We start from the raw sequence: 14,818 nt of genomic DNA on the forward strand, positions 1-14,818 counted from the left end.
ATATCTTTTAAATAAAGATTTTATTCATTTATTTCACAGACAGAGGCACAGCTAGAGAGGGAACATAAGTAGGGGGAGTGGGAGAGGGAGAAGCAGGTTCCCAGCTGAGCAGGAAGCCCGATGAGGGGCTCGATCCCAGGACCCTGGGGTCACGACTTGAACTGAAGGCAGACACCCAACCATCTGAGTCACCCAGGCACCCTGCAGTCTATTTTGATGGCATCATGTCCGTCCCTCCCCCAACTGCTCAGAGCTTGTACTGAACTCTACATTGACATTAGCACAGAAGTCTACATCAGGAAATATTGTAAGATCCTCCTGTAGAAGTTAGTTCTTCTAATTTTTCTTCTAAGAGTTTTCCTCGTAGTTAGCATCCCACTGGTGATATCATCTATGACCTCAACCAGTGTCCTTTTCAGGATTATCATTCACTTAATGCTTCTTTTCTTTTGTCCTCCAACGTGGCTGGTTTTCCGTTGATGTGCACATTGAAATAAACCCGTTTGCTTTTCTGCTCTGTCTCTGAAAGAGTCAGACCCGAATGTGCGGGAGCACCCCTTCGTCCCCTGCTCCACGCCTGGATTCGTCTTATCTTCGCCTGTTTTCCCTTGACTCCTCCAGTGTACGATGTGAATTTTTGTTTTTAACTTGTTTTACAATGTTTTATACATACCTCCCAAATCCCTTTTTGACTTAAGTTTTATGTGAATAAATGAACACTCGTTTACAAATTGGCCCTGTACCCCCCATATTATGCTGATCAGAACAGTACCTAGAAATCCTTCCGCTAAAATTTCAGTCTAATTAGCAGAAATCAAGATGTTATTCTTTTTAATCTTAGCACTGGTCAAATTGATTTGTACAGAAGTCTCCAGCTATGTGTTCCATAGTTCAAAAGGAAAGTGAGAATTTGAAGTCCATTCAGAACTGAAGATTAATGAAGCTAATGCGGAAAACACTGGCCTTCTGACAGCTTCCGAGGGAGAGGAAAGATTAATACTGATTCGAATACACAAAAGACACATACATATGTGTTGAAGCTTCCGCAGGCCCTGTGGGCAGTGCTCGGCAGCCCGCAGTAGGTACCCCAGAGGGGCAGCAAATGTAGGGAGCAGACAGCATGTTCTCCTGCTGTGTCATGGTCGCGTCCCGGGGACAGGACAGACACGCAAACAATCCGCGGTGGCACAACATCTGAGGACCATTTGCTCCGCTAAAGCTCAGATGCTGGGGGAAGGCATAGAAATGCCTTTCTAATGGGGGGAATCTGTAGGAATTTATAGGGAAGGTGACATTTGGCCCACATCTCAATGGATAAGAGACAGAAAAAAATTAAGGTTGGAGGGGGAGGGGAGGCCGGGGGATCAAAGCTTTTCGAGGTTACGCTAGGGAGGGCGCATTTGTCCTCAGGGTCTAACAGGGGATGGACGGGGAACATTTTGAGTCGTGGAGTGGCCCGAGTCAATCTGTACTTAGGAGACCAGCCAGAGCTCGGGCATCGCCGCTGACGCGGGCGGGAAAGCGAGCGCACAGTAAGGACGAGGGGAAGAGGCCGCGCCGCTCGAATTCGGGCTCAGGCTCTTCTTAGGTTTGCAGCAAATTACTCAACCTCCCAGATCCCCAGGTTTGTTTTTACGCGCAACGTTAATAATCCCTGCGTGGAGGAATTGGTGACTACGTTGTGACGAAGCATAGAAACGGGGGCGACACTTGAATCCTTTACTCTGGGTTCACTATTACCTCCATCATCAGCCACCGTCCTCATGGCATCACTTTCAGAGAGTAGATCCGTGAAGATGCTGTTGCTCTCAACGAGCGAGTCAACAGTAAGTCCGAAATCTAGGAAAACTGCAAAAATGCTTACATTGCACTTATCTGGTGTTTGCTAGCAAAATGTAAGGCAAGTCCCGTTTTGTCCCCAAGGGACACAGAAGACATCTAAGGCTCAGGCCAGCTGCACGCTCTGGGGACAAACCGGGGAGGCGCAGGACACGGGAGGGGCGGCTGGCGGGCTGCAGGGGCGTGGGTCACGCCGGGGCTGGAGCAGTGGACGGTGATTCGTGGCTGACACAGGCCTCTATGGACCCTTCGGTTTTGTGGGATGAATTTGAATTAGATATTTTCTCCTTTCCAAGGAGACAAGGATTAGGAAAAAGGAACATTCATTCCGAGTTCCGGGCTCTCACACAGATCGGCCTCGTCCTGACTGCGGAGATGAGGAGTCCAGGGAAGGAGCGGGATGCCAGGACTCGGGCGCCTCGCCGGGTGCGCTACACGAGGGCACAGGTTCTCACCAGCCGGGAATTGGATAAATGCTGTAATTACCGAATGCCAGTGGATATTACACGGCTTGTTGAGCTGCCTTCTGGCTATTTTTATCCTGTTCATATCTGGGTCAGATCAGGGTTGTGGCAGCTTTGAATGTGGGCGAGTAAGGACAGCAAGAGGGTACCTGCGAATCTGCCCAACCGATGCGTTTTCGCAGAGAAAAGGGATCCCAGAGGACTTCCTGGAAGGGGAAAGTGCCCGATGCTGTCGTTGTGATCCTGGACTCGATGCCGCTGAGGCCGCGTCCGCTCTCCCTTTAGCTGGGGCCAGCGGGGCTCCGCGCCCAGTCCCCCACCGCGGCCGAGCCCTCGGGAGACCTTCGGGATGGCGATGTCTGCGTCCCCGCACTTCAGCTCTCGGGGCCTCCGGGGGCCGCGGGGGGCTGCTGTGTTTCTGCCTTGGCGGTGGCCTGTTCGAGAGCCCACAGGAGCCGAGTGCAGAAACGCAGTAGTCTTGGGAAGGGGAAGCTGGTGACGAGGCGCGGCCCCGCTGGCCTCCCCCAGCAGCAGCGACAAAGAGCCTCGTCTCCTCTGTCCCAGCGCTACGGATGCCAGCTCGCCCCTGCGCGGATCTGGGCAGAGCCCGAAGCAACGCGGCCTGAATCCCCGCGTGTTCTTCGTGCGCAGCGAGAGCGGCCGCGGGCGGAGAGGGACACGCGGGCCGCGGAAGCACCTGCTGGGGTCGAGGCAGCACCTGCTGGGGTCGCGGGCAGGGGTGGCCCCGGGCAGCCAAACGCAGCTGATTTGAAAACAGGAAGTAGCTGACCCTGAAACAGACATTATTTGCCCCCAAATGTACCAAGTCATGTCCTAATTGGCGCATAGTAGGTTTTTTTTTCAAAAGAGAATTGTGTTTTGTTTTGTTTTTCAAGATTTTATTTATTTATTTCAGAGAGAGAGAGAGAGAGAGAGCGCACAAGAAGGGAGGGAGAGAGGGAGAAGCAGGTTCCCCACTGAGCAGGGAGTCCCATGGGGGTCTCCTGCCCAAGGCCCCCGGGTCATGACCAGGGCTAGAGGCAGAGCCACCCACGTGTCCCAGTAAGTCTTTTCAAAATGATTGGGAGAGAACCTCCCAAGTTCCTAAGAATACAATATCCTAGTGGCCCAGTGTCCCCATAGACACACACATACGTGCACTCCCCGTGAACAAGCCGGGGGAAAGGTTTGTTCACCTCCCACCACAACAGGACACTCACGTGGCAATCTGAAAACAATCATTTTCCTCCTGAGAAATATGTCTGATACTAAAAAATGATTTGCACTGCAGTTCGTGGTCTTTGTTTGTTTGTTTGTTTTGTTTTGTTTTTCCGTTGTTACAGAGCTGGTAAATATGGCCTGGTTAAGAAAATGTAAAGAAAAATGGAATTACACACAGGTTTTGTAGCAGATGCGGAAGAGTAGGGGTCACAGCCACAGGGACAGGAAGTTATGGTTTTGTGAAGATCAGTCAGTCACAACAGGGGAAAAAACCCACAAAAACACATTCCAAATGTGATTCCTGTCTTCCTCCATGATGGCTGTTCTGTGTGTTAAGAGCCTCTCAATGATTCCAGGCATTTCCTCGTTAGGAAGGAAAAGAAGGAGGGGCACCTGGGTGGCGCAGTGGGTTAAAGCCTCTGCCTTCGGCTCAGGTCATGATCTCAGGGTCCCGGGATTGAGCCCCGCATCCGGCTCTCTGCTCAGCAGGGACCCTGTTTCCCCCTCTCTCTCTGCCTGCCTCTCTGCCTCCTTGTGATCTCTGTCTGTCCAATAAATAAATAAATAAAAGGAACGGAAAGAAGGAATACGTAGACAGATGTAGTAGGGAATCCTGTCCGAGGGGCCTCGTGCTGATACGGCGCATGCAGTGCCTCCAGGAAGCTTTGGATGTCCAAGTAGAGACAGATGTGGTAGGTCGCAGGGCGGATGAGAGAAAGAACAGAGGAATAACCAAAGAGTAACAAGCTGTTTGGGCACCGAGTTCACCAAGAAAGGGCAATGGCACTGCATGTAAAATAAAAAAAGTAAAGAGGTCGTAGGTTAAATTCAGAGCATACTTTTGAAAGGCTTCTTTCCTAAGCTTATTTTTTTAAAGGACAATTTTATGACGTGCCTACAAAAAAGGCCTTGGGGAAGTACATCTTTTTTGACCCATAAATTCTACTTCTAGGAGTTGATCCTAAGGAATTAAAAGCACTGATTCAAATCCTTTTAATGTGTTTTATTATAAAATGTATTAAGCTAGCAGAAATAATATCAAAGAGCTACCCTGGGGCATTGGTCCATAAGTAAAGGAATATTCCTTCAGTGGGGGAGTACATAAAATCGAGAAAGTATGTGTATGAATGCAGTGATATAAATGCTTTCTTAGAAAAAGGAGGTTTGCAAATACTAAGTAAATTGGCACACGCTTTGTCTACACCTGTATAGGAAAACACTTAGAACAATAGATGGATTGTAGTAACTAATTTTAATTATTCATTCATTTATTTATTTTTCCTTTGGAGGAGTTGTTATTTATTTATTTATTTATTTATTTTAATGATGTCATGTTAGTCACCCTACAGGACGTCATTAGTTTCTGATGCGGCGTTCCATGATCCATTGTTCGTGTAGAACACCCAGTGCTCCCTGCAGTCCGTGTCCTCCTTAATGCCCACCACCAGGCTCGCCCATTCCCAGTCACCTCCCCTCTGAAACCTCAGTTTGTTTGCTGGAGTCCACAGTCTCTCATGGTTCATAATCTTTTAATATTTTAAGAAATTTTGTTTGTTTGTTTGTTTGTTTATCGACTATTTACTTATTACCTGTGGCAGAAGCAATAGTTCAGGATATCACTACAAGCTGAATCTCTCTAGAATATGCTGTTGTATCAGTGAATGCTTTTGTTTTTAACTAATTATTTTTATTAACATGTAATGTTTTATTTGCCCCAGGAGTACAGGTCTGTGAATCATCAGGCTTACACACTTCACAGCACTCACCATAGCACATACCTTCTCGAACGTCCAACACCCAACCACCTTCTGCGTACCCCCAACCCCAAAGCAACCCTCACTTTGTTTCAGGAGATTAAGAGTCTCTTATGGTTTGTCTCCCTTCCAATCCCATCTTGTTTCATTTTTCCCTTCCCTATCCCCCAACCCCCCCCACGTTGCCTCTCAAATTCCTCATATCAGGGAGATCATAATTGTCTTTCTATAATTGACTTATCTTGCTCAGCATAAAACCCTCTAGTTCCATCCATGTTGTCGCAAATGGCAAGATTTCATTTCTTTTGATGGCTGCATAGTATTCCATTGTGTATATATACCACATCTTCTTTATCCATTCATCTGTTGATGGACATCTAGGTTCTTTCCATAGTTTGGCTATTGTGGACACTGCTGCTATAAACACTGGGGAGCATGTGCCCCTGCAGATCACTACATTTGTATCTTTAAGGTAAATACTGAGTAGTGCAATTGCTGGATCAGAGGGTAGCTCTATTTTCAACTTTTTGAGGAACCTCCATGCTGTTTTCCAGAGTGGCTGCACCAGCTTGCATTCCCACCAAGAGTGTAGGAGGGTTCCCCTTTCTCCGCATCCTCGCCAGCATCTGTCATTTCCTGACTTGTTGATTTTAGCCATTCTGACTGGTGTGAGGTGGTACCTCATTGTGGTTTTGATTTGTATTTCCCTGATGCCAAGTGATAAGGAGCCCTTCTTCATGTGTCTGTTTACCATCTGGATGTCTTCTTCACAGAAATGTCTGTTCATGTCTTCTGCCCATTTCTTGATTGGATTATTTGTTCTTTGGGTGCAGAGTTTGATAGGTTCTTTATAGATTTTGGATACTAGCCCTTTATCTGATATGTCATTTGCAAATATCTTCTACCATTCTGTCTCTTGTCTTTTGGTTTTGTTAACTGTTTCCTTTGCTGTGCAAAAACTTTTGATACTGATGAAGTCCCAATAGTTCATTTTTGCCCTTGCTTCCCTTGCCTTTGACAATATCTCCAGGAAGAAGGTGCTGCGGCTGAGGTCGAAGAAGTTGCTGCCTGTGTTCTCCTTAAGAATTTTGATGGATTCGTGTCTCACATTGAGATCCTTCATCCATTTTGAGTCTATTTTCGTGTGTGGTATAAGGAAATGGTCCAATTTCATTTTTCTGCATGTGGCTGTCCAATTTTCCCAGCACCATTTATTGAAGAGGCTGTCTTTTTTCCATTGGACATTCTTTCCTGCTTCGTTGAAGATTAGTTGGCCATAGAGTAGAGGGTCCATTTCTGGGCTCTCTATTCTGTTCCATTGATCTATGTGTCTGTTTTTGTGCCAGTACCATGCTGTCTTGATGATGACAGCTTTGTAATAGAGTTTGAAGTCCGGAATTGTGATGCCACCAACTTTGGCTTTCTTTTTCAACATTCCTCTGGCTATTCAGGGTGTTTTCTGGTTCTATATAAATTTTAGGATTATTTGTTCCATTTCTTTGAAAAAAAATTGATGGTATTTGATAGATATTGCATTAAATGCATAGATTGCTTTAGGTAGTATAGATATTTTCACAATATTTATTCTTCCAATCCATGAGCATGGAACATTTTTCCATTTCTTTGTGTCTTCCTCAATTTCTTTCATGAGTACTTTCTAGTTTTCTGAGTACAGATTCTTTACCTCTTTGGTTAGGTTTATTCCTGTGTATCTTATGGATTTGGGTGCCACTGTAAATGGGATCAACTCTAATTTCTTTTTCTTCTGTCTTTTTGCTGGTATATAGAAATGCAACTGATTTCTGTGCATTGATTTTAAATCCTGACACTTAACTGAATTCCTGTCTGAGTTCTAGCAGTTTTTATTTTTTAAAGATTTTTATTTATTTATTTGACAGAGAATGAGATCACAAGTAGGCAGAGAGGCAAGCAGAGAGAGAGTGGGAAGCAGGCTCTCTGCTGAAGAGAGAGTCTGACTCGGGGCTTGATCCAGGACCCTGAGATCATGACTGGAGCTGAAGGCAGAAGCTTAAACCACTGAGCTACCCAGGTGCCCCTGAGTTCTAGCAGTTTTGGAGTAGAGGCTTTTGAGTTTTCCACATAGAGTACTGTATCATCTGCAAAGAGTGAGAGTTTGATTTCTTCTTTGCCAATTACGATACCTTTTGTTTTTATTGTTGTCTGATTGCTGAGGTTAGGGTTTCTAGTACTCTGTTGAATAGCAGTCGTGATAGTAGACATCCCTGCTGTGTTCCTGACCTTAGGGAAATACTCTCAGTTTTTCCCCATTGAGAATGATATTTGCTGTTGTTTTTTCATACATGACTTTGATGATACTGAGGTATGTACCTATCCCTACACTGTGAAGAGTTTTGATCAAGAAAGTATGCTGTACTTTGTCAAATGCTTTTCCAGCATCTATTGAGAGTATCATATGGTTCTTGTTCTTTCTTTTATTAATGTATTGTATCACATGGATTGATTTGTGGATGTTGAACCAAACTTGCAGCCCTGGAATAAATCCCACTTGGCAGTGGTGAATAATCTTTTTAATGTACTGTTGGATCCTATTGGCTAGTATTTTGGTGAGAATTTTTGCATCTGTGTTCATCAAGGATATTTGTCTGTAATTCTCCTTTTTGGTGGGATCTTTGTCTGGTTTTGGGATCAAGGTAAGGCTGGCTTCATAAAATGAGTTTGAAAGTTTTCCTTCCATTTCTATTTTTTGGAACAGTTTCAGGAGAATAGGTATTAATTCTTCTTTAAATCTTTGGTAGAATTCTTCTGGTAAGCCATCTGGTCTTGGATTCTTGTTTGTTGGGAGATTTTTGATGACTGCTTTAATCTCCTTACTGGTTATGGGTCTGTTTGGGTTTTCTATGTCTTCCTGGTTCAGTTTTGGTAGTTTATCTGTCTCTAGGAATGCATCCATTTCTTCCAGATTGTCAAATTTGCTGGCGTATAGTTGCTCGTAATATGTTTTTATAATTGTATTTCTTTAGTGTTGGTTGTGATCTCTCCTCTTTCATTCATGATTTTATTTATTTGGGTCCTTTATCTTTTCTTTTTGATAAGTCTGGGCAGGGGTTTATCAATATTATTAATTCTTTCAAAGAAACCCAGCTCCTAGTTTTGTTGATCTGTTCTACTGTTCTTTTGGTTTCTATTTCATTGATTTTTGCTTGATCGTTATGATTTTTCTTCTCCTACAAGGTTTAGGCTTTCTTTGCTGTTCTTTCTCCAGCTCCTTTAGGTATAGGGTTAGGTTGTGTATTGAGACCATTTTTGTTTCTTAAGAAAGGCTTGTATCCTTATATACTTTCCTCTCAGGACCACCTTTGCTGTTTCCCACAGTTTTGAACAGTTGTGCTTTCATTTTCATTTGTTTCCATAAATTTTTTCAATTCTTCTTTAATTTCCTGGTTGACCCATTCATTCTTTAGGAGGATGTTCTTTAGTCTCCATGTATTTGGGTTCTTTCCAAACTTCCTCTTGTTATTGAGGTCTAGCTTCAGAGCATCATGGTCTGAAAATATGCAGGGAATGATCCCTATCTTTTGGTACCAGTAGAGACCTGACTTGTGACCAAGGATGTGTTCTATTCTGGAGAATGTTCCATGTGCACTAGAGAAGAATGTGTATTCTGTTGTTTTGGGATGGAATGTTCTGAATATATCTGTGATGTCCATGCTCCAGTGTGTCATGTAAGGCCTTTATTTCCTTGTTGATCTTTTGCTTGGATGATCTCTCTATTTCAGTGATAAGGGTGTTAAAGTCCCCAACCGTTATTGTATTATTATTGTTATGTTTCTTTGATTTTGATATTAATTGATTTATATAGTTGGCTGCTCCCATGTTAGGGGAATAGATATTTAAAATTGTTAGATCTTCTTGTTGGACAGACTCTTTAAGGGTGATATAGTGTCCTTCCTCATTTCTTACTATAGTCTTTGTCTTAAAATCTAACTGATCTGATATAAGGATTGCCACCCCAGATTTTTTTTTTGATGTCCATTTGCATCATAAATTGTTTTCCACTCCATCACTTTCTTTTTCTTTTTTTTTTTTTAAAGATTCTTTTTTTTTAAAAAGGTTTTATTTATTTATTTGGTCAAGAGAGATTACAAGTAGGCAGGGAGGCAGGCAGAGAGAGAGAGGAGGAAGCAGGCTCCCTACTGAGCAGAGAGCCCGATGCGGGACTCGATCCCAGGACCCTGAGATCATGACCTGAGCTGAAGACAGTGGCTTAACCCACTGAGCCACCTAGGCACCCCAAACCACCCCCTCACTTTCAATCTGGAGGTGTCTATGGGTCTAAAATGAGTTTCTTGTAGATAGCATATTGATGGGTTTTGTTTTTTTATCTATTCTGATCCTTTGTGTATTTTGATTGTGGAATTGAGCCCATTTACATTCAGGGTAACTATTGAAAGATATGAATTTAGTGCTATTGTATTGCTTGTAAGGTGACTGTTACTGTATATGGTCTCTGTTCCTTTCTGGTCTACTACTTTTAGGTTCTCTCTTTGGTTAAAGGACCCCTTTCAATATTTCCTGTAGGACTGTTTGGTGTTTGCAAATTCTTTTAATTTTTGTTTGTCCTGGAAGCTTTTTAATCTCTCCTTCTATTTTCAATGATAGCCTAGCTGGATATAGTATTCTTGGGTGCATATTTTTCTCATTTACTGCTCTAATATATCATACCAGTTCTTTCTGGCCTGCCAGGTCTCTGTGGATAAGTCTGCTGCCTATCAGATATTTCTACCATTGTATGTTACAGACTTCTTGTTCTGAGCTGCTTTCAGGATTTTCTCTTAGTCACTAAGACTTGTAAGTTTTATTATCAGATGACGAGGTGTGGACCTATTTTTATTGATTTTGGGGGAGATTCTCTGTGTCCCCTGGATTTTGATGCTTGTTTCCTTTGCCATATTAGGGAAATTCTGTATTATAATTTGTTCCAATATACCTTTTGCCCCGTCTCTCTTTCTTCTCTTTCTGGAATCCCAATTATTCTAACATTGTTGCGTCTTCTGGTAGCTCTTATCTCTTGAATTCTTCCCTTGTGGTCCAGTAGTTGTTTGTCTCTCTTTTGCTCAGCTTCTTTAGTCTGTCTCTCTCTCTCTCTATATATATATATAGAGAGAGAAATATCTATCTATCTATCTATCTATATATTAGCCACCCACTTGATTTTGGGTGCATTTTGGTCTCTTAGAAGAAACCACCTCCCAAAATTTTAAAGGAAGAAAAACTTATAGATATACACACAAAAATAAGGGTAAATATGATGAAGAGATGGAATATGACTGTAAAGATGAAAATTTTAAAAAGAATTCTAAAAAAGGAATTGATAAGATAAGTCGGTTAGAAAAAGAAAAAAAAAAAAGGAGGGAATGTGTTCAGGCTGGAGATTAGAACAAAGCCATGTGCTAGATTAGGGTATATTTTGATCTGTTAGAAAAAATTGTATCCCAATTTATTTTTTAGGAAAGAACCCACGTATATGTATATAAAAAATAAGATTAAATACAACAAAGGGATAAAATATGACTATAACAATGAAGGTTTAAAAAGACTTTTTTAGAAAGGTCTTGTTAAGATAAACTAGTTAAAAAACATTAAAAGAGGAAATGTAAAAAAATAGAATAAGAAAACAATAAAATTTAAGAAAATTTACCTTTGCGAGACTAAAGGCTCATGGGAAAAAGCCATGAACTGTTCGCGTTGCTTTCCCCGCGGAGTTCCTCTGTTCTCCTTGATCCGTGAGCTCGGTCGGGCTGGACGGTCTGGCCGATGTCCTGCAGGAGGCGCTGTTGCCGGGATTCTCACGTGTCTTTGCCGGAGGCGGGGCTACGTCACCTGCTCCGTTCGCACTCGGGGCTTTTGTTCCCTGCGCGCTCTCCGTAGAGTCCGGAGGACGGGAAGGAAGATGGCGGCCCACAGTCTCCCCCGGAGGAGCCGAGAGCTGGGGTCGCTCCTCAGTGCAGCCTCGGGGATGAGCCGTCAGTCCCTCCGGTCTCCCTGGTCTCCGGCCGCGCTCCCGGCTCCCCCGGCTGTGACCGAGCGTCTCTGTCTCTGGCGCGGCCCCGTGTGGAGTCTCCAAGCCCGGCCGATTCCAGCCGCGCTGCTTCTCCCAGAGCAGGAAGGTGAGTGTCCCCGGGTCGGCCCCTCTCGGAGTCCTTGCACAGCCCCCACCTGTGCCACGGATCGCGGTGTAAGGTGAGCCCCAGCGGAGCGCTCAGTCCTGGCTCCGTCTCTGCCTCGGCTTTCCCGCCTCCATCCCTGCGAGCTCGGCCGCACCCGGACACCCCGGTCCTTCTGCGACCCCGCGGGACCGAGACCGCGCTGTCCCCGCTAGGGCTCCCCCCCGCTTAGCCTCTGGGGCGACATCCGTCCGTGGAGCCGACTGCTAGAAGCTCCGGTTCTGTGCTCCGCCGCCCCGCCGCTTGCCGGGAGCCGCCCCTCCCCCGCGGTCGCCCTTCCCGGGGTCCGGACTCCGGCCTCCGCCTCCAGAAAGCGGCGGATGTTCTGTTCCCGGAGTCGCTGCTCGTCTCCTGCTCCGTCTCCTGCGGGGCTTGCGGGCGTCCGGACGGCGTGACGACCGAGTAGTGATCTCCCGCGACCTGACGTCGTCTCCGTCCGCTGCTCCGCCTTCTTGCCTGTCTCGGACTCATCAATATTTTTAAAGTGAATGTTTTTTAAATATAATAGTTAAGAGATACTTATATCCAATTCGGCACAGCTTTCTTTAAATAATATTTCAGTTCTTTTCGAGACGATCGTAGCTACAGACCAGTATTTGACTGCGGTGTATCTGTTACTGACTTACAGGGTAGAGCCACAGCGAAGATTTAAATTAAGTTGAATAATTGCCTTCAAGGGGGGAGAGTCTCCCTGTCGTCTCTGCGGATTTTTAAAAGCTTATGGGAAAATGACAAGAGTAAACATATGTGTTCATTGATTCTTAATCAGTTTAACTGCGTAGTTATTAATAAGGAACCATGTATGGTTGATGCGTGGCTTCCACTCTGCTAATCCACACTGACTGTCGGAACAAATGCCATTCCTGGTATAAACGCAGCCGTGTTCTTTAGGTGCGGTGTCCATAGCTGGCAAAGAAGCCACTCGGCCTCCTGCGCTGTTACCCTCCCGCCGCACATAACAGACGTGTGAAACGCTCTAGGAACCGAGCAGGCTCTCCGTGGATAAAGTGAAATGCGTAGATTCATACACACGTCTGCTGCACAGGCAGGCAGTGCGTGTGGATACACATACGCAGTGTGCGTGAGGACGGTACCCGCCGACATGCAGTGCGGCAGCACTCCGCCCTGCGGGGAAGGAGGTCCTGCCGCTTGCAACACTAGGAAATTCTCCTGTGGCCTTCCCTCCACTGTCAGCCTAGAAAGAGACTCCCAATCCCAAGGGTGCTTCTTGAGTTAAACGGCTTAAATGAGATGTTGAATCCTACCCGCAGGAAGGTCAGCTAATGGGGAAGAGGGATGGAGGTCGGTAACCCTTGCTCGGTGCGAGGGCAGAGCAACATGACCTGCCTGACTGAACAAGGAGGCTGGCTTGAAGTTTGTCTGGCAGCAAGTCCTCTGAGGTCACCCCGACTCACCTGTCACCTGAGCTCCTGTACCTTTTCAAGAAGCAGCTGGAATTTGGCTCCGTGGGCAAAGGGGTTGTAAATTGGGATATAGTTTGTCTTTGACCTATTCCCAGAGTCCCACAGACTTGCACTGATGTGTGTTCTCAAAAATCTAAAAGTCCGTCAACTCACTAGTCAACATTCATTAGGCAAATATACCTGTTAAGGACTGTATGCTAAGTCCAGAGCCCTACTCCCTGTCTAGAGGCTTAGTTCCTCATCTGTAAAATGGGAGAAATGCTACCGATTCCACGTCAAGCACACACATCACGATCCTGGGTGCATGAATGGCTCTGTCTCCCATAAGACCACGAAATGATGAACCTGAAAACATTGTCTTGAGCCCAGTAAGCCAGACACAGGAAGGGAAATACCGTTGATCTCACTTTTATGTGGAAATAGAGAAAAGCCAAACTCTGAAACAGATCGAATGGTGGTCATCAGAGCCTGGGGGACGGGAACCTGGGGAGAGGTTGGTCAAAGGGTCTAACCTTGTAATGATAGAATGAATAATTTCTGAAGACCAGTACACAACATAAGGACTGTAGTTAGCAAGACAATATGATTTACTTGAAAGTTGCTAGGAGAGTAGATTTTAAATGTTCTCACCCCAAGGGAATGTAACTGTCCAAGGGAATAGATGGGTTAATTTGCTTGGAATGATTAACCAACAGCAACAAAATGCCAAGTCGGTCCCGTGAAAAAGAATGCATTTAGTATCTCTACGGTCCACGTTTCCTAAAGCCTGTGTGATTTTATGTTAGATTAATATTCATGAGAATACTTTTTAAGCAAAATTATTGGGAAAGCTTAGGACAAGCCCTACCATTGCTAAGACTGTGCCAGAAATGTGTGATACATAAACTTGCTTTACGTACCAGTAAGGTGATTATGCATCTTTTCTAGAGTGGCCGGAAGGAGCAAACTCACACATACCAGTCCCAATCACGGGACCGTGTACAGCTCAAGACTCATCTTACCCCATGATGAAGGGGAAAACAGTTTTGACAATGTCCTAAAAAACACATATGCTAAAAATATCAAAGAGAAAATGATCAGTGATCTGGAAATCAAAGCGATTTTTCCTTTTTCTACTGTTGCTGTTGCTGGTCTTCACGCGTTGACTGTGCATGTGTTTATTATGGAAATCTGTAGGCAGCGTCTTTTTTAATTATTAGAAAATGATACTGATACTTGTCCATGTCTAGCACAAGTGTTAACTGTTTTGAAAGTCCAAGTAATATAGGAGACAAAGAATGTTTTTCCTGTTGGCAAAACCCAGAACCTGTCTTCACAGATAGTTATAAAACAACCCACCAGGATATTGCACAGAGCAGAGGATTAGAAAAAGGTACTGGTGGTTTCATTTTCCACGTCACTGGCTTCGATCCAGACTGGTCTGCTGCCACAGAGACCTGTAATTCAGATAGGACCTTGCACCGCCGGTGGACCAGGTCCCCCTGCCCTGAAGGGCGTGACCCTGGGTAGGGTGAGGCCACTCTCCAATCTAGGAGGGAGACGGTGCCCAGCAGTGATGCTGCTTTCCTGCGTCGGCCTCCTCCCCCTGTCTGGAGGGTGGACATGGGGCCCAGAGGACTTCCCACTGAGGAATGGTGTCTGAGCCTGCTGCCTCTTGACTGTCTTATCCTATTACTCGTCTGTCTGAGTCCATTCCTGGACTTCATTTCGAGCAATTCCCTGACATTTAGTCCTTAAGTGTTAGAGGACAGGATTTGTCACTTTCTCTCCCAAATGATCCTCTTTTCTTGACCTTTGGGTTAATTCCTAATGCTTGGCTTGCTGAGGTTGTGGACATGTTCGTGACCCTCTCTCAAATCCCTGTGGTCTGTCCTGGGCCCCTTTGCCCCATCTCTAATAGACTCAATTAT

General features: G+C 45.0%; 1 protein-coding gene across 2 annotated transcripts in view; it reads left to right on the plus strand.

The window, feature by feature from the left end:
• Window positions 1-14,818, plus strand: part of CSMD1 (CUB and Sushi multiple domains 1) — a 1,941,062-nt gene that overhangs the window by 1,206,847 nt on the left and 719,397 nt on the right. Inside the window, exon 1 of one of the 2 annotated variants that reach the window (XM_032328947.1) lies at window positions 11,294-11,427. The exons of the other annotated variant lie outside the window; for it this stretch is intronic. The gene's annotated coding sequence lies outside the window, so the exon portion shown is untranslated. Of the gene's footprint in view, window positions 1-11,293; window positions 11,428-14,818 lie in introns of those variants that run through there. 2 annotated transcript variants of the gene reach the window in all.

The sequence above is a fragment of the Mustela erminea genome, chromosome 21, assembly GCF_009829155.1.
Source record: "Mustela erminea isolate mMusErm1 chromosome 21, mMusErm1.Pri, whole genome shotgun sequence".
Lineage (NCBI taxonomy): Eukaryota > Metazoa > Chordata > Mammalia > Carnivora > Mustelidae > Mustela > Mustela erminea.